Source organism: Pan troglodytes, chromosome 4 (genome assembly GCF_028858775.2).
Source record: "Pan troglodytes isolate AG18354 chromosome 4, NHGRI_mPanTro3-v2.0_pri, whole genome shotgun sequence".
Classification (NCBI taxonomy): domain Eukaryota; kingdom Metazoa; phylum Chordata; class Mammalia; order Primates; family Hominidae; genus Pan; species Pan troglodytes.
This window is the reverse complement of record NC_072402.2, coordinates 67,345,249-67,365,170: the sequence shown is the minus strand read 5'-3', so window position 1 is coordinate 67,365,170 and position 19,922 is coordinate 67,345,249. Positions and strand designations below refer to the sequence as shown.

Genomic DNA, 19,922 nt, shown 5'->3' with positions numbered 1-19,922 from the left:
ATCTTTTAATCTTGTCTTGGCATACTTAGAATGATAAAAGAAAAAGTGTTTATAATGTACTCTGTTGAAATGCAAGCAAAGAAAGGTGAGAAAACATATTCATTAAACTATATTTATTCAACAATATATGCAAACATAAGGATATGATACGTTTTTCTACATTATACATGCTTCTATTTCTCCCTCCTTCATAAATATGATGAGGCCAAATCAGCATTATTTTTTAGCTCAGATGAGCTCTGTGATAGGCTAAAAACTATCACCTATCACAGAGCTCATCTGAGCTAACAAATAATGCTGATAGCATTAATGGACTTCTAATTTATTTAATATTGTTTTACATGCAGCTTTTAAGATCAAGCAATCTGATCCTTTCTAAAAGATATTATGGTAGAATAAAGGTCACATATTTAGGCTGGCAAACCCATGATGAGAATAATAGTGCATTTCCCATTAGAATCTAATGCTGATAAATCAACATAACTGTCAACAGCTGAGTCCTAAGATTAACACAGATGTGGAAAAGGAAGGTAAAATACAATTATGAAAATGGAAGCAAACAGTATGCTTAAGGATGTCAGATATCTGGGAATTACTTTTTTGAGCAGAAAATATAAATCTATAAGCCAGTTTTCCTTTAGAAAGTTCTAATGCCTCTCTGTAAGAATATTTTATTTTAATTTGAAGATTTATATATAATTCTATGTCATTAACATAATCAGATCCAGAAGTATCACCAGAGCACAAATTACACAATAAAATTGAAGTGACTATCTTCACCACAGACTGCTATGTGATTTATAGTGATGCATTTCAATTCCACTTGCATTTGTGCCCGCTTTGTGTTAGAAATCATCAAAGATGGAGAACTTAGTTTTTGCCAGGTATCTTCCTGGACACTTTCAGGAACTTGGGATGAACTTTGGGAAAGCTCAGCATGTGGTACACTATGACACTTTACAAGCTTCCTATGTTGAAAAAACCTAAAGGACTTTGAGCTATTATTTCATATCTTGAAAGAACTATGGCATAACAACTAGGATAGGAAAGCATCATGGAAACACTGGAACAAGTTACCAAGTAACTGCTTACCCAGTACCAGCAAGTAGCTAATGAGAAGCACCTCAGATGCAAAGAACCAGCACCCTATGAGACAGGCTGATACCCTCGGAGTGTGAAGAATGAGACAAAAAGAAGCACACAAGAGTGTGCTAATCAGAAACCTAAAGGAGTACTGATAACCAGGATGCCAAGCAATCCAGAATCAGAAGCCCTCTAAGATATTTGAGTAAATAAGAGAGTGTTTATATTATACTAATAAGACAGTGTTTCTGTTACCTAAGAATGAGCCATTGTACTGGAAATCTCTTTGTCCCTCCAAATCTGTTCTTCAGCTACCTTTTGTTCAGGAAATTGACCTGTATGGATTCCAACAACAAACTCCATTACCCCCTGATCTCAGTTGGATTAGGCTAATGGAGAACCCTGAAAGAAGATCAGACAGAAGAAGGAAAATGTGACCAGTACTGGGGGCTCCCGCTTTGAAGACAGTGAGCTGGCTGTGTTTCCTGTTGAAGGTCACTACTCCTGTCAATGCAGTCCTGTCTACATTACTTTCTTTTCTGGGTTTTAGCATTGGTAACATTCCTGTTACTACTATTCCTGGGGTCCCTGATATCCTCTTTAGTCCCCAACATTCCACCCACAACTTGGTAAACAGTCTTCTTTTTAAAACTTCCTTCAACTTTGTAACTTAAGAGTGACATCTGTTCTCTGTTGGGACCCTGCCTGTGTAGCATATAGGTAGAAAGGGGAGAATCCACATGGGAAAACGGAAAGAAAACTCACATGAGAGTCAAGAAACATTGGCTCAACATCTATCACTAATAAATCTATGCACTGAAGAAAGCCATTTATCTTCTCTAGGCATCTTTTTATTTTTAAAGAGCAAATTTGCGAAGGGATCTGAAGTTTCTTTTTGCCTTTAAAAATTTATATTTCTATGACTCTAAATATAGAAAACATGATTATAAGACAGTTGGTATCTGTTTTTTTACATCCTTCTTGCATCCTGTGGCACACTACTGATTGCTTTATCAATATTCATCCTTATTCTGCTACAGAACCCCCCAAAATTTGGGGTGGCAACATGCCCAGCTTAATAAAACATATGATTTATACATTTTGGAAGAATAGGGCAGCCAAGTGATTTAGTATTGGCTAATGAGGTAAAAGTCAAAGTTACTGGATGGGGCCTCTGGAAACATGTAAGGCTGTCTCAGGGGAATGTGTGCTTTTCTGCCCTCTGTCCTTCCTATTCTTTCCTGAAATTTGGGTGTAATAGTTTGGGTGGGGAGGTCTTCCGGAGAGTGATCTTGGCAGGCTGGTGTGACAATACTGTGGAAGTGGCATGCCAGCCTTGGGTGGTCTTTCAACTTATTTCCTGAGAGAGCTTACATAATGACGTTTTTGGTGTTTCTCCAACATAAAGTCTTTTTTTATTTCTCTAACTCAAAGTAGAACATAATCACTGTTATACACACACACACAAACACACACACACACCATCTACTCCTTGAAACACTCAGATCAGGACTCTGTACTTAAATGTCACAATAAAGTCTACTTCCCATTTTTAGTCATATAAGCAATCCAGTGCCTCAAAGTTTACCAGCACTGTGCTGAAAACCAGGTAAGGCTCTAATTCCCAAAGTGACAGCTAACTTGTCTAATCCACGTGGTTTCCTTATCCTAAAACTTACCAGTTTCACTTACAGTTAGATACCCAAGAGAAACTCCTGCACAATTACACTTGTTAAGAAGAATGTTCACAGCGGCATGGCTTTTCTTTCTTTCTTCCTTTCTTTCCTTTCCTTCCTTCTCTCTTTCTCTCTTTCTTCTTTCTTTTTTTTTGACGGAGTCTTGCTCTGTCGCCCAGGCTGGAGTGCAGTGGTGCGATCTCATCTCACTGCAAGCTCTGCCTCCTGGGTTCACACCATTCTCCTGCCTCAGCTTCCTGAGTAGCTGGGACTACAGGCACCAGCCACCAAGCCCGTCTAATTTTTTGTATTTTTAGTAGAGACTGGGTTTCACTGTGTTAGCCAGGATGGTCTCGATCTCCTGACCTCATGATCCACCCGCCTGGGCCTCCCAAAGTGCTGGGATTACAGGCGTGAGCCACCACGCCCGGCCAGCAGCATGGTTTTTAACAACAAAAAAACTAGAGATTGTATACAGATGCCATGGGATATCATACTGCATTGAAAATGAGTCAACTACAGCAATAAGCAACTACATGGATTAATATGTCAACAAAATAATGAGTGAAGGAAGCAAACCTTGTAAGATAAAGGAACAGCTTATTAACCTTTACATAAAGTTAAAACAAACAAAAAAAAAACCAAGAAACAGAAACCAACAGTATATTCCAAAAAATATATTGGTTTGATTTAATATATATTTTAAATCTATTTTTTAAAGTAAAGGAACTGAAATATACAGATTTCAATGTTGAATGCTATCTTAACCAGTTTGGGTTACTCGAATAAAATACAATGGACTGATGTCTTAAACAACAGACATTAATTTATCACAGTTCTGAAAGTGGGAAGTCCAAAAGTGTCAGTATGGTGGAATTCTTGCTCAGGTTTGTCATCCTGACTATGTCCTCACGTATCATTTCCTTGGTGCTTGCACACATAGAAAGATTTTCTCCCCTACTTTTTATAAAGGCACTAATCCCATTCATGGGGTACAGGACACACTACCCCAAAATATGGCACCTTGAAAACTGAGAAAACAGCAAAAGCAGGAAGGTCACTCTCTGATCTTTTCCCACTTTCTGTGTGAGAGCTAGACATAACAGAATTTTCTGACCTATCTTCCCTGAAAATAGATAAGACCCTCACATATAACAAGTGCCCTGCCCATGTGTGGAAGAAAGGAATAAAAACACAGAGATGACAACAAGAATCTGAACAAACAGGCCTTGCTAAGTTTCCCCCAGTTTATTGCCATGAGATCATGTTGCCTTTTGTCCAATCATACTTCTACATGACTGTCTACTCTTCATCAAACCTAAGCATAAAAATACAGGTATGCGGTTTTCCCTGTTTCTGTGGGTCTTCCTTTCCAAAGGCTCTTGTGCCACATAAAACTTTGTTTAAATAAATTTGTAATATTTTTCTCTTGTTAATATTTCTTTTGTTGTAGAGGTGTCAGCTATGAATCTTGCCGTGGGTGAGGAAAAGATACTACTTTTCTCTCCCCTATGATGTCATGGAGCCTCTACCCTCATAACTCACTTAAACCTAATCACCCCTCAAGGGCCAAACCTCCAAAAACCATTGCTTTGAAGATTAGGACTTCAACATATGAATTTTGGAAAGACACAAACATTTAGTCCATAAAAATGTCAACTTTCTAACACTATTATTAAATAATTATAACCATAAATTTGTGCATGCAGACAGACAAATATTTGGCTTAGGGCCCACTTTTCTAAACTAATCAAACCATTTCAGAAAACCTTCCAGAATCAGCAATAGTTTTTTTACTCACCATAATACATCAGTTTAAAAAATATATATATCACTTAACTCTCCCACCCCTTTTATATTTCTGCAACTCACAAAGTCATATATGAGAGCTAAAAGTTAAAATGATCAACCTCATGAAAATGAGAGTAAAATGATGGTTACTAGAGACTGAGAAGGGTAGTAGGGAGTGGGGGATTAGGTGAGGATGGTTAATGGGTGCAATGACATATTTAGATAGAACGAATAAGATCTTGTATTTGCCTGCACAACAAGGTGACTACAGTCAATAATCATTTATTATTATTTAGTTATTAAAAATAACTAAAAGCTTTGAGTACAATTGGAATGTTCCTAACACAAAGATAAATGCATGAGGTGATGGATATTCCAATTACCCTGATATGATTATTACATATTCTATTCCTATATCAAAACTTCACATGTACCCCATAAATACATGCACCTACTATGTACCCATAAAATTTTAAAAATTAAAAAAATACTTATTGTTACCTTCTAGCTTATTTTACATTACTGAGGTGTTAATGGGATAAAACATGAAGCTCAAGAAGCAGAATAGAGATGGATTACTGCATGTGGCTTAAGAGTAAGAGACACAAAAATCTCCTAAATCCATCTCCTTTGGTCTAGCATTCAAGGTCTCACACAATCAGGCTCCAGCCTCTTTTCCTACCTTTCTAACTTACTCTATTTCAATCACCCTTCACAAAGCCTCCACTGTAGTCAATCTCCTAACTCCCCAACAACACTTAGACTTTCCTGCATCAGTGTTTCTCCTAAGGACTATTTTTGTTCACTACATTCCACATGTCTGGAAAACTGTCTTCTCTGTCTACATATTTCAATCATATCCATTCTTGAATATCCAGCTCGTATTTTTTCTTCTTCTTTGAAACTATTTTCTTAGACTTGCTATACAAATTCTCATTTGTAAAAAGCTTATTTGTTAGCCAATCTGTACAGCATCATCTGCTCTCAACTCACTTGTTTACTATCATATTAGGACTTCTCGCAGTGCCTACCTAGAATGGGATAGAGGTTCAATAAAGAGTTTCCAAACATCTAAACTCCAAAATATCTTCAACTACTCTCTTGAAATTTTCTTTAAATTGCATATTTTTATTTTTCTATTGTCTTCCTACCTAAACCTCTTTGAGAGAAAGAACTATGCTTATTGTATACTTTTCCTGATCTTGCTAAATTCATTGCTTAAAGTGCTCCATAAAAATTGATGTTTGCCTTTAAAAGAATAAAAACATTAAAGCAGTTGGGCACGGTGGCTCATGCCTGTAATCCCAGCACTTTGGGAGGCCGAGGAGGGCGGATCACGAGGTCAGGAAATCGAGACCATCCTGGCTAACATGGTGAAACCCCATCTCTACTAAAACTACAAAAAAAAAAAAATTAGCCAGGCTTGGTGGCGGGCACCTGTAGTCCCAGCTACTCAGGAGGCTGAGGCAGGAGAATGGCGTGAACCCGGGAGTTGGAGCTTGCCTTAGGCAGAGATCGCACCACTGCATTCCAGCCTGGGTGATAGAGCTAGACTCCGCCTCAAACAAACAAACAAACAAAAAACAAAAACAAAAAAAAATAAAAACAACAACAACTAAAATTAAAGCTGTGCCTAAGAATCGTGTCAACATATTAATTTCCTCTCTTTTAAAAACACACCATGAAATCAAGTCCTAATAATTTCTGCAGAAAATAAGAAGATTAAATTTATTTTTTGAGTCAGGTTACATATGGTTCAGAATCACAACACAGGAGAGAAAAAAATTCTTCATAATCAAATTTGCCAAAATGTTCCAAAATCTGGGGAAACAGTATTACTTTCACTAATAAGATGCCATGAAATGCAATATAAAATCACAAATATTATTAAATTATTTCATAAACTACATTTGGAGATTTTTAAAAATAACTTTAGCACTTTCCTATTATATATATTTTTGCTGTTTATTACTGACAATGTTGAAAATGTATCTAGAATACAGAGTTGCAGTCTTAGTATTTTAGTTCTCCATTAATGAATAAGATTAGATTAAATAAACAATGCAATAGAAAAATAATGTTTACTGCTGTTGTCTATCCTGGAAAGCACATTCATTTCTCTCACACTGTGTATATACATGCATATACATATACACATGTAGTTTATATATTACACATAGGAAATTATCCATATCATCACTAATTATAATAGATGTTTTCAATCAAGGGGTCATTTCTTATCAATCTCATTAACGGTCCATAGTTTGGGTGTTTGTCATTTGAATATAATTAAACCAGAGAAAATGGCATCGATGTTTTATTACAATTACCTACAATATAATGCCTGGCACACTGTAACTGACAGCAAGGGATAAGTGGTGGTTTGTACTTTTTCTTGCCAAACTTTTAAACTAGTCCCTATTGCCGGGCATAATATAAAATCAACAGCATAAGTTAACTGCAGTGGTATATGCCCACACTTAACAGCTTCTGCCTTCTTACCCTGTGCATCACTCAATTAAGTACTTAACACAGTTTATATGCACATAATTATAATTAACTCCATCTGTGTGGCATTTCACTTAATACCAAGAAATTCATTTATTTGATCATTTGATAAACTCAAAAATCATTCATTAAATCCTTTGACATTAATTACAAAAGTGCATAAAATAACTCTAGGATAATTCTTGTTAACATATTAGTAATCACATCAAGATGTCAAATAATACTTTCAAGTAGCACTGGGTAAGTTAGTGATTTTAGCTGAGAAGATGGCAGAAGAAATTTCATATGAGGATGGTAGTGATCGAAAGAGAGGGCAGGAGAAATAAAGATTTAGAGGAGAAAATAATCTAATTCCCAGTAAATTAGAACAAAGAAACAACTACTTTGTAAAGGACTAAGTAATGAAGTAGTTTGAGCCATTTGAGGAAGAGCTTTGAATTAATTCTATGCTACACATTTTAAAATGAATCAGAGATTTAGAAAAGAATCATTGGAATTCAAGGATAGAAATGTATTGTGATTTCATTCATTGATTAAGAGATTTTACCGACAGAAGAGTGTGATACGAAATCAAGTCAGGAGAGAAGGGAGGCTGGCAGATTAACTAAGGGATTTCGTTTGTAACCTAAATATGAAATAATACTTGAAAAAGACAGATGCTTGGGAATGACAAAAGATAGAACACATACAAAGCATATAACAAACTAGAACTTGATGTGAAAGCAAAAATGAGCTGATTAATGGTGTTGTTGTAATTCTGTGGGAATGAGAAGATAGGTACTAGGTATATATGTTCCTGAGCCAGGATAAACAAGATTCTTCTATGCCGCCTCTCCTCTCTTAAAGTAGGGTTCCATCTTTCTCTGTAGTTAATTCCATTTAACTGTTTGAATAGGCAAAAATTGTTGAAATCAAGTATGATGAATCTCATGCATGTGATTCTTACATTGCAATATTTACATGTATGGTGAATACCTTTTTGTTCTGTCCATTTTAAGGCTCACTTATTTGGAAACCTCCAAACAAATGGATTATGGAGCTAATGTGAATGGTTAGTCATGGAAATCTCTCTCTTTTCTTCATGGGAGCAAGAACTTAAACAAACAGGATATGTCCCTGATATGGTTTGGTTCTGTGTCTCCACCCAAATCTCACCTTGAATTGTAATAGTCCCCACATGTCATGGGAGGGACCTGGTGGAGGTAATTGAATCGTGGTTGTGAGTTTTACCTGTGCTGTTCTCATGATCGTGAATAAGTCTCATGAGATCTGATGGTTTTACAAAGGGGAGTTTCCCTGCACATACTTTCTCTTGCCTGCTGGCATGTAAGACATAACTTTGCTCTTTCTTCCCCTTCTGCCATGATTGTGAGGCCTCCTCAGCTGTGTGGAACTGTGAGTTCGTTAAACCTCTTTCCTTTATAAATTACCCAGTCTCAGGTATGTGTTTATTAGCAGCATGAGAACGAACTAATACAGTCCCTGAGAAGAATTCAGAAGCACTCAAGTCTGCTCTTCATATGAAATCTGAGAATGTGTGTTTATGTATTTAACTGTACTAAAAATAAAAAAAAAAACCTTACATTTCTTCTCCAATTGCCTGCTAAACTAAAGGAAAAATTTTAAACTATAGTGTAGACAAAAGTAATTATGTGATCTGAATTTGTAATAAAATTTAGCAGTTTCTATGTCACATGAAAGGTATACTCAACAGTCTTGCAATGCTTTATACTATATGGCTATAATTATTATAATAAATATACATATTCATTATATTATAATATAAATTTTAATTCATAATACATGCCTATAATATGACACACATATTCGAGTAGTCTTGCTGTGCTTCAAATGAGATAAGGTTAAATTCTTTTTGCATACCAGCATTTTCTATGAGTTGACTCCTACACAGCATGTTGACATTGGTCAGCTGTATTTTTCTTAAAATGTTTTCTTCTTAAGGTGCTTCTTACAAGCTGCTTGTTTCTAAGATACCAAGATACCAAGGGCTGAATACATCACAATTTTCTGCCTTTAAATGTCAAAAGCAAAACAGAAAAAAAAAATACAAAAGAACTAGTGGCTGTTCCCAGAATGTAGTACACTGGCTTATCTTGTTTATTTTTTATGACAAGTGGTACCAAATTCAGGTTTTAGTTTTTAGATTTTAGTTCTATTTTTAGAGTTAACATTAAGTCTTATAACTGCTCTGCTAATAAAAAATCTTTGCCTCTTTCTAAAATATCTGAATATTTATGTTTTCTCCAAAATCTGTTCAATCTCTCTTCCTATAATATTCCTAGGTATCCTACAAATTAACTTGCAAAGCAGTCAGGTGTTTTGTTAGATGTGACCAAAATCTAGATTTTTGACAACATAATTTTTGGGGAAAAGTTATAATTACATTGATCAATTATTAGTGTTGGTAAAATGTAATATTCCTAAGATATAGATACATATATCAAATGTTTGGTTGCACTAAATTGCTTTTATTTGTTCTTGTGCTTGTTGACTATAGTTATTGATAACATTTTTACATTAAAACAAAGTATAAAATGTTTTTATGTCATGTAGCATAAGAGTATTACAAGAGAGTTTTCAGGTCCTTGCTCAACTTGGCTCTGAAAACAGATCCTGCTTTGCTATGACTGTATGAAGATAGTTTTTCCATTATGCTCCATTTTCAAAATTTTAGAGCATTGTCTGAAGGAGAACTTTATATCCTCAGCCTGTGAAATCTGTAGTATGGTGGAAAGAGGGTGTATTGTAGAGTTAGATGGTTCTTAAGTAAAATTCTTACTTGGTTTTTTACTTGCTGTTTTTCACTTGCTGTTTTTCATTGTTCAAGCCACTTAATATCTATGAACCTGTATTCACTTCTATTCTTTATCTATGGATAAAACTCATAGAAACATTAAAAGAATTAAATAAGATAATGAATGCAAAGCACCTGGCATATAATAGATGCAACATTTGTAAATACTTTGAAAAAAACAGAACTACTACTCCTAGTCTCACTATGAAACAATTGATATATTGTACAATTTGATTTGTAGAGATGATTTTGGTCAGTTTCAAATTTTCTTCTAGGAGTTCAGTTCTCCTGTTAATGTTAATGAGTTTATTTTATTTAGAATTTTGATTATCAATGTCAAGTTTCTCTTGGGTCCTTACTTTCCCTTCTTCTTTATCATGAACTTGCTTTTCAACTATCTTACTGCTAACTTGAAGAAATTTAGAATCATTCATTTAAAAAAAATTCATGTCACCCTAATTCACTGTGTACTCATAAATTTGTAAAAATGAATTACATTAGCAAATTTTGTATTTAAGTATTTAATAGCTAATTTATATACACATTTAATTTTTAACTTTGTTTTACTAGCAATAAAGGCAACTGCACATTTTTATATTAAACATTTAGTATGATTTGTACTGATTTAATATCTTTCATTTATTATTAAATTAATGCATTGTTATCACCCTGCAGCATTTGGAAACCAAATTTGGGCTGGAAATAATATAGCAAAAAGATAGAAAGGCTGGAATGAGTAACAGTCCACTGAAATGACAGAAAAAGCTGAAATAGCAAGGAAAGGATAGGAAAGATTAAAAAGCTAAATAAAATATTAATGTACTATATATATTATACACAATATAATGTTTCATATGTAATCGGAAAAGTGCATAAGGAAGTCAATAAAGGCTTGAGAGAAAAAATGGAAACAATATTCTGTACCCAACTGGAAAATACCTAGTACAAAATAATAGTAATGTTAGCCAGGAACTTGACAAATTATTTTGAATAAAATATTCTAAGGGCTTTGAATGCATTGTCATTTAGCCCTCAAAATAACCTTTACAGGTATGAATTATTATTATCTTTATAGGTGATGGAACTGATGCTCAAAGAAGTTAATGTGCACTCTGAGAATCACAGAATTTATAAGAAATGACGGCAATGACAATCTCAAGATTTTGTCTCAATAGCCACCTCTTCTAGTTATACATTATTGTACAAGAAACCAGCCCAAAAGTTAGTGGATTAAAATAACAATCATTTACTTTTCCCAGGAATGTGAAATTTGGGCAGGGCTCAGCAAGAATGGCTCTTCTCTGATCTGTTCAGCTTTATATGGGGGCTTCTCAACCGGGGCTAGATAATCCACTTCCAATATATATCCCTTACTCACATAGCTGACAAGTTAGTGCTGGCTGTGTATTAAAACCTCAGCTGGGGCTAATGGCTGGGGAGGGAGAGCTCATCTCTTTTGAGAGGGGTGAATGTGAGGACACGAGTTGCATGACAGATAAGAAAAAAAGGTGCAATCAATTAATTGATTTAATTTCCCAGTGGGCTGTAAACATTTTTGGAATTGAGAAAATAGAGGGAATAAACTGGAAAGCTATGAACTCATGGCCAGAAAGCAGAATGTTTGAGATTTTGGAAGGAATATTGAATTGGTAATGAAAGTGTCTGGGCAAAGAGCTTAAGAGTGAGTGGCTGTGGTAGGCTGGCAGATAGATCATCGAAGGAGGTGAAAGAGTCATCTATTTGGATACTGAAATCCAGAAGAAAAATAGCAGAAGTAGTAGTGGACACACTGACAGTGAGCCTGGAGATGAGACCTTCAAACAACATAAGAAAGTAATTTTCATGGGGCATAGGGGAGAAATGGTGGGGATAGACTGTAATATGGAGTGGTAGTTAACAGTACAGTAATGATATCAAAGATGGATTTTTTTTTAAGAAAGGCAAGATAATGTTCCGTAAGCAGTAATATAAATAAGAATTGAGCCATTATAAGTACAAAGACTCTAGGTATAAAGAAATACAAACACAAAACAAAAATCTTCCAATATATTGTTTCTTATAAATCCCTGGATAATAAAATTAATATAAAAGAATAAAACTCCAACATTCATCAAATTATCCGTCTTACAATTAGGCAGATCCTAATTACAGAAAGAATAGGTAACATTGACATGACTAAAAATGTGACTTAGCCACAGCAATTTGCTGAGTTGATCTCAAAAGTGGTGAGACCATGTTATAGTCGATGATTCTTAACTTTTATTTTATGGTTCAGGGGTACATGTGTAGGTTTGTTATATAGGTAAACTGTGTGTCTTAGGGGTTTGGTGTACAGATTATTTTGTCATACAGGTAATCAGCGTAATAACAGATAGGTAGTTTTTTTTTTTTTTTATTCTCTCCCTTCTCCCATCCTCCACCCTCAAGTCTGCCCCAGTGTTTGCTGTTCCCCTCTTTGTGTCCATGTGTTCTTATTGTTTAGCTCTCACTTATAAGCGAGAATATGTGGTATTATTGTTTCTCTTCCTACATTAGTTAACTTAGGATAATGCCTTGGGCTCCATCCATGTTGCTGCAAATAACATGATATTGTTCTTTTTTATGGATGTGTAGTATCCCATGGTGTTTATATACCACATTTTTAAAAATTTACTCCATCATCGGGCGCCTGTAGTCCCAGCTACTCAGGAGGCTGAGGCAGGAGAATGGCGTGAACACGGGAGGCGGAGCTTGCAGTGAGCTGAGGTCGCACCACTGGACTCCAGCCTGGGCGACAGAGCGAGACTCTGCCTCAAAAAAAAGAAAAATTACTCCACTATTCATGGGCATTTAGGCTGATTCCATGTCTTTGCTATTGTGAATAGTGCTGCAATGAATATATGTGCCATGTGTCTTTATGATACAATGATTTATATTCCTTTGGTTATATACCCAATATTAGGATTCCTGGGTCAAATTATAATCTTGTTTTAAGTTCTTTGAGGAATTGCTACACTGCTTTCCACAATGGTTGAACTAAACTCCCAGCAGCAGTGTATAAGCATTCTCTTTTCTCTGTAACTTTACCAGCATCTGTTATTTTTTGGCTTTTTACTAGTAGCCATTCTGAATCGTGTGAAATGGCATCTCATTTGTGGTTTTGATTTGCATTTCTCTAATGATTAGTAATGTTGAATACTTTTTCATATGCACTTGTTGGCTGCATGTATGTCTTCTTTTGAAAAGTGTCTCTTCATGTCCTTTGCCCTCTTTTTAATGGGGTTTTTTTTTGCTTGTAAATTTAATTTAGTCATAGATTTTGGATATTAGACTTTGATGCATAGTTTGTAAATATTTTATCACATTCTCTATGCTGTCTGTTTACTCTGTTGATAGTTTCTTTTGCTGTGCAGAAACTCTTTAGCTTAATTAGGTTTCCTTTCTCAATTTTTGCTTTTGTTGCAATTGCTTTTGGCATCTTTATCATGAAATGTTTGCTGGTTCCTATGTCCAGAATGGTATTTCCTAGGTTATCTTCCAGGGTCTTTACAGTTTTAGGTTCCATATTTAAGTCTTTAATCCATCATGAGTTGATTTTTGTGTATGGTATAGGGAACGGATCCAGTTTCAATCTTTTGCACATGGCTAACCAGTTATCCCCAAACCATGTATTGACTAGGGAGTCCTTTCTCCGTTGCTTGTTTTTGTCAACTTTGTCAAAGATAAGATGATTATAGGTGTGTAGCATTATTTCTGGGCTCTCTATTCTGCTCTATTGGTCTATGTACCTTTTTTTGTAGCGCCACCATACTGTTTTGGTTACTGTAGGCTTGTAACACAGTTTGAGGTCGGATAACATGATGCCTCCAGCTTTGCTCTTTTTGCTTAGGATTGCCTTGGCTATTTAGGCTCTTTTTTGATTTCATATGAATTTTAAAATAGCTTTTTTCTAATTCTATGAGAATGTCATTGGTAGTTTCATATAAATAGCATTGAATCTGCAAATTGTTTTAGGCAGCATGACCATTTTAACGATATTGATTTTTTCCTATCCATGAGCGTATAATGTTTTTCCATTTGTAGCTGTCATCTCTGATTTCTTTGAGCAGTGTCTGGCAGTTCTTATTGCAATTTTTCACCTCCCTAGTTTGCTGTATTCCTAGCTATTTTATTCTTTTTGTGACTACTTTGAATGGCATTGCTTTCCTGATTTGGCTCTCAGCTTGAATGTTGTTGGTGTATAGGAATGATATTAATTTTTGTACACTGATTTTGTATCCTGAAACTTTGCTGAAGTTGTTTATCAGATCAAGGAGCTTTTTGGTAGAGTCTATGGGGTTCTCTAGGTATAGAATCATTTTCTCTGCAAAGGGATAGTTTGACTTCATCTCTTCCCATTTGGATGCTTTTTCTTTCCTTCTCTAGTCTGATTGCTCTAGTACTTCTAGTACTAGATTGCTCTAGGACTAGATTGCTTCTAGTACTAGATTGCTCTAGGACTTCTAGTACTATGTTGAATATGAGTGGTGAGAGAGGGCATCCTTGTTTTGTGCCAGTTTTCATTGGGAATACTTTCAGCTTTTGCCCATTCAGTATGATGTTGGTTATAGGTTTGTCATAGATGGCTCCTACTATTTTGAAGTATTTCCTTCATGGCCTAGTGTGTTGAGGGCTTTTCATATGAAGAGATGTTGAATTTTATCAAAAGCCTTTTCTGCATATATTGAGATAATCACGTGATTCTTGTTTTTAGTTCTATTTATGTGATGGTGTGTTAGTCTGTTCTCATGTTGCTAATAAAGACATATCTGAGACTGGGTAATTTATAAAGAAAAAGAGGTTTAATAGACTCGCAGTTTCACATGGCTAGGGAGGCAAATGAGGTGTTTGCCTCATGGTGGAAGGCAAACAAGGAGCAAAGTCACAATTTATGTCTTACATGGAGGCAGGCAAGAGAGTGTGTGCAGGGGAACTCCCCTTTATAAAACCATCATATCTCATGAGACTTACGCAGTATCATGAGAACAGCACATGGAAAGACCCCCATGACTGCAATTACCTCCCACCAGGTCCCTCCCGTGACACATGGGAATTATGAGAGCTATAATTCAAGATGAAATTTGAGTGGGGATATAGCCAAATCATATCAGATGGACACGTTTGTTGATTTGAGTACGCTGAACTACCTTGCAACCCAGGAATAAAGCCTACTTTATCATGATGTATTTGCTTTTTGATGTGCTGCTGGATTCAGTTTGCTAGTATTTTGTTGAAAACTTTTTGTATCTCTGTTCATCAAAAATATTAGCCTGAAGTTTATGTTGTTATTATTATTGTGTGGAGATTTTGATTTAAAGTCTGTTTCATCTGAAATTATAATAGCAATGTCTGCTTTTTTTCTGTTTGCTGTTTGCTTGGCAGATTTTTCTACATCCTTTTACTTTGAGTCTCTGGGTATCGCTGCACACGAGATGGGTCTCCTGAAGACAGTATACCATTGGGTTTTGCTTCTTTATCCAACTTGGCACTCTGTGCCTTTTAATTTGGGCATTTAGCCTATTTACATTCAAAGTTAGTATTGATATATGCAGATACATTCCTGTCATCATATTCTTGTTTATAGGCACTAAAGCACAGCTGCTGATGTATTTTTCTCTTCCTTCTTCCTCTTCTGTCATTAGCCTGGCAAAATATGCAATTTTTATGTGTTTTGTTGAAGGTTCAAATGCCTGAGAAATGCACCATTTCAAACTAGATAATTTTATTTCCTGAGGAGAAGGAAAAGTGAAAAAAATGCCTTTCCTTTCTACATTGTGCCAGCAAGACTTAGCACATGCCTAATGTATAGTAGGTGCTCAATCAATATCTGTTGAATGACAATTCAAATTGGCAAAATATCACATGGTGTGGGAGGATAGGATATAAAAATAGTTGGTTTATCCTTAAACTTAACTAATGTGATTTAAGGAGAAGATTAATCCATGCATGGTATATTAGTTAAGCAAATGGAGTGGTGTCCCAGTGTCAGAGAAATACTGAGTTTAATTCCTCACTCCCCCAAAGGTGTATTCAGCACAGGTGATTTAATAGCAGGTGATTTAATAGCTCAAAGATTGCTTTTCACTTCTCCTCTAGGGAGAGTACAATAAAATGAATTTTAAGTTGCTTCTGAAGAATTTATAGACTTAATATCTGAGTCTTCTGATGCAACCTATTTTCTCTCTTTGACTGGGAAAGTGGTATAATATGCATTTTTATAAACTTGTACAAGATGATGGGTTCCTAATTATTGGTAATACCCTTGGAGACGCACTTGTGGTCTGTCCTTTAGGACATCTGCACCAGCACTGTTTCAATCCAAAAGGTTTACACAGCTCTGAAATGGACATCCGCAGGCAGCCTTCTGAAGTGAAACAAAGACTATTTGCATGTTAGACAAAGCTTATTCAGTAGGAATCAAGATGGATGGTGGAACTAAAGAACACTAAGATACATACTAGAACGTAGAAATTAAAGTAGATACAAGAACGTGGAGGAGGAACAGTTGACATTTTTTAGAATAAATTAAATGAGAGTTAAAATCATCACTATGCAAAGCTGCAGATTGAGAAGGCATTTGGCCAATGTCTGAACAATGACAAAGAGTATGGGTGATTTGAAAATTGCTAATTTTGTCAAATTTTGGCACATAGAGGATTATATTGGTAATAGCTAATACTTTGAGTGTTGACTATATGCCAGATATGCTAAGCATTTTATAGAGAGTTTTATAAGTCTTACAACAATGCAAGGAGTATGGCATCATTGGGTCTTTTAAAACTTTTAAAGAAAAAATAGAGAATAATCAAAGTGAAGTTCTATTTTCATAACATATATATCTATATTATAAAAGAATTATAGTCCTGATCATCCAAAAGAGCCAACAGATATCTAAAGAATATTGTAGTCATAGATCATCTTTATTTCTTTTAAAAAATGTCACTTGCTATATTGTCTTTATGTTAAGACTAATTGAAGAGGGCACAAAGTCAAAGCTAATTAACAACATCCAATATGTCGGTATAAGAATACTGTTATTTATATTTTTGTCAAAAAGAAAACATCTAACTAATTTAAGGTATATTTTACAGTACAGTTTTACAAAGCATATCATCAAATGACTAATTTATATACTTATCATCAAATCACTAATTTATATATTTAAAAAGTGAATTTATTTGTGCAGGAAAATCAAATAGTTCTCCAATTTATTGATACGATGACTGAAGCTTGCATGTTATCATGGTATTTTATTCTTCTGATATATCTCTTGCAGAACAGAATTAGTAAATAAAATGCATATTTCACTTTAAAATTTTTAAAAAGTTGATTATTTTTCTAACTTCCTCTGAAACATCAGTCATTCCAATATTCAATTAAATTTTTGGTTAAGATAGCCTGTAAAATCAATATGAAATACATTTTGCTGTTTGGTAACTAGGTTCTAGACAATTAGAAAACTATATCAATAAGATAATATCATATTTTTTATTTTAGAAAAGGCTCAGGCAACTGTTAGACCTTATTAATGACAATGATTCAATGTAATGAAAACAAATCACAGAGATCTGCTAGATTTACAAGAATACACTTGCCATACATAACACTTTATGAGATGGGATGTGGGTTTAATATCAATAAAGAGAAGAAGAAAAGATATTAAATGAGACTTTGATAAGCTGGAATCTACTAATTAAAATTCTCAATGACATTTTCTTCTAACGTTCTTTAAAGAAGAATCAATTCCCGCAAATATACCAAAAAAAGATACTAGAGATAAACTCACCAAAACACCACAAAATTAGTAATTATGACAGAACTATTCTCCTATAGAACATTTCAGGGGGAAAATCCTACAACAAATGATACATGAACAAGTGTCCAAGAGTGTGCTTTTCACAGTGGGGTCTGTTCTATAGACCCCCGCCAATAAAATTCCATTATTTCAGCATTTTAACTGGACTTCTTGAATTATTGAATTATTCCATGCATGCTGAAAAAAATAATTGAAGCTTCAGTTTTCTCTATATTTACAAACATTTAACTGACATACATATAAATACATGACTATAAGAATGTATAGACAGCACTTGTGTGCAATCTGCTGTATGGCTTCTGTGAATGTCACTGGAGAAGACTCCTTATGGCACAGATTTATTCATTCCCACAGTTTTTATTTCATTTTGGCAGAAGATTACTCAGAGTTTTAGGGTTTGTCCAATCAGCTTTTAACTAAGCCCAGCATACAATGCCAATAATGAATTCCCTACCTAAACCCAACTAACTATGTGAAATGCTCCAGATGTTCTTAGCTCAAACATCTGTTGCTTAAGGCAGGGGGGAGGTTCTGCATTGTACCATACCTGTGTTACTTGCTACATTTACATACTTCATATGGGAGGCTAATTCAATCCACTGAATTTTAATAGTCACTGTACAGAGGTCACCAATCATGATAGAATAATAAAATAGTGATAATTTAATGATAAACCAGTAAAAAGAAGTAGTTATGAACTAAGAAGAACTCCAAAAGAAAATCACTTTACTCAATCTCAATTTGCTATGGCAAGTAGTATATATATTTTATTAAATGTTTTCTACTGAATAATTACAATATTATAAATACAATAGTCGTACCATGGTCCCAGTAACACTGACAAGGCCTTTGAAGGACTTGGAGAGATAAAGTCTGGGCTCCAGGACCACACCCGTACTTTGGGCCAGATCATCTAGGCTTCTATTCACATAGTCAGTTATTTATTTGACATATTGTTCTGCACTTTTTGTTGGAATAAAGAATTCCAAGGCTAACTACATATAGCCTAGCTCCCTCATTTTACAGATGAGCAAAAAGAGACCAGAGAAAATAAGTCCGATCAACCAGATTAAATAATACAGTAAATGAAAACTTGGATTAGAATCTAGTTTTCCTAATTATCTAGTACTCTATGCTCTGCACAACACTCCCTCCTTTATGTCAAAACATCCCTACTATAAACCCATGTGTATATGGCAAATCCAAATTGGTGGCAAGTCAGTATCAGATTAGTTTCAAAAGAAATGCATGCAGTTTTATTGTTCAGTTAGCTAGCAGTTGGGAATTACATCAGCAAACATATGCTTAAATGTACACAATAGGGTACTAATTTAATACATATAATAATTTTAGAAAGAATGAATGAATCGGGTATGATCAAGCCACATAAGAGAATCAGTTCCATTGTATCATAGCCATCAACATAAATAAATGTAAATTTCTTGTCAATGTGATTATAAAACACAAACTCTGAAAATGTTTTTAGTTAATATATTTCAATTTCTTCTTTACAAACCAAGGCTTTTACATTTTCTCAGTAATATTTTCTTTATAGATAATGAAAGGCAAATTTCATTCTGGTTCTTGCCAAATAACTGCTAATTATAAATGTATAGTACTTGAATAAAGTGATTTTATTATTTCCAAGAATACCTTTTTCTAGTCTCACCCATTCACATTCATGGTATGCACACAACAAATTTGTCACATTATGCTGTTAGCTGAGGTCACAACTTTAAACTCTGAGAGTACTAAGGTGAATAAACATTTTCATAAAGAGTGTGACATTTGAGTCACTGGAGTCAGTGAAGAAGAGAAATGGCTTGGAAGCTTCCTTGGCTATGCTGACAAAAAATACAAGATACAATGCCAGGTGCAACAATTATCTATTGCTGTATAACAAGTTACCCTGAAACTTGGCAGTTTAAAAGAATACTTTATTATTTCTTACAGTTTCTGATAATCAGGAATCAAGGAGATTAGCTGGGTCTTTCTGGCCCAGGATCTCTTCTGACAGAGTCAGTACAGAAGTCAGATAGGAATGCTTCATCTGAAGGGCTGGAGGATCCACTTTCAGCTTTTCATGTGTGTATTGGCAGGAGGCTTCAGTGGCTCTGCACTGGGCAGCTCATACATAACAGGAGGCCCCTCCCAGAACAAGTGATCCAAGAAAGAACCCAAGATAGAAGGTGACCTAATCTCATAAATGACATAT

General features: G+C 34.9%; 1 protein-coding gene across 1 annotated transcript in view; it reads right to left on the bottom strand.

Annotated features, from left to right (window-relative positions):
- Positions 1–19,922, bottom strand: part of HCN1 (hyperpolarization activated cyclic nucleotide gated potassium channel 1) — a 441,085-nt gene that overhangs the window by 164,669 nt on the left and 256,494 nt on the right. The window lies entirely within an intron of this gene.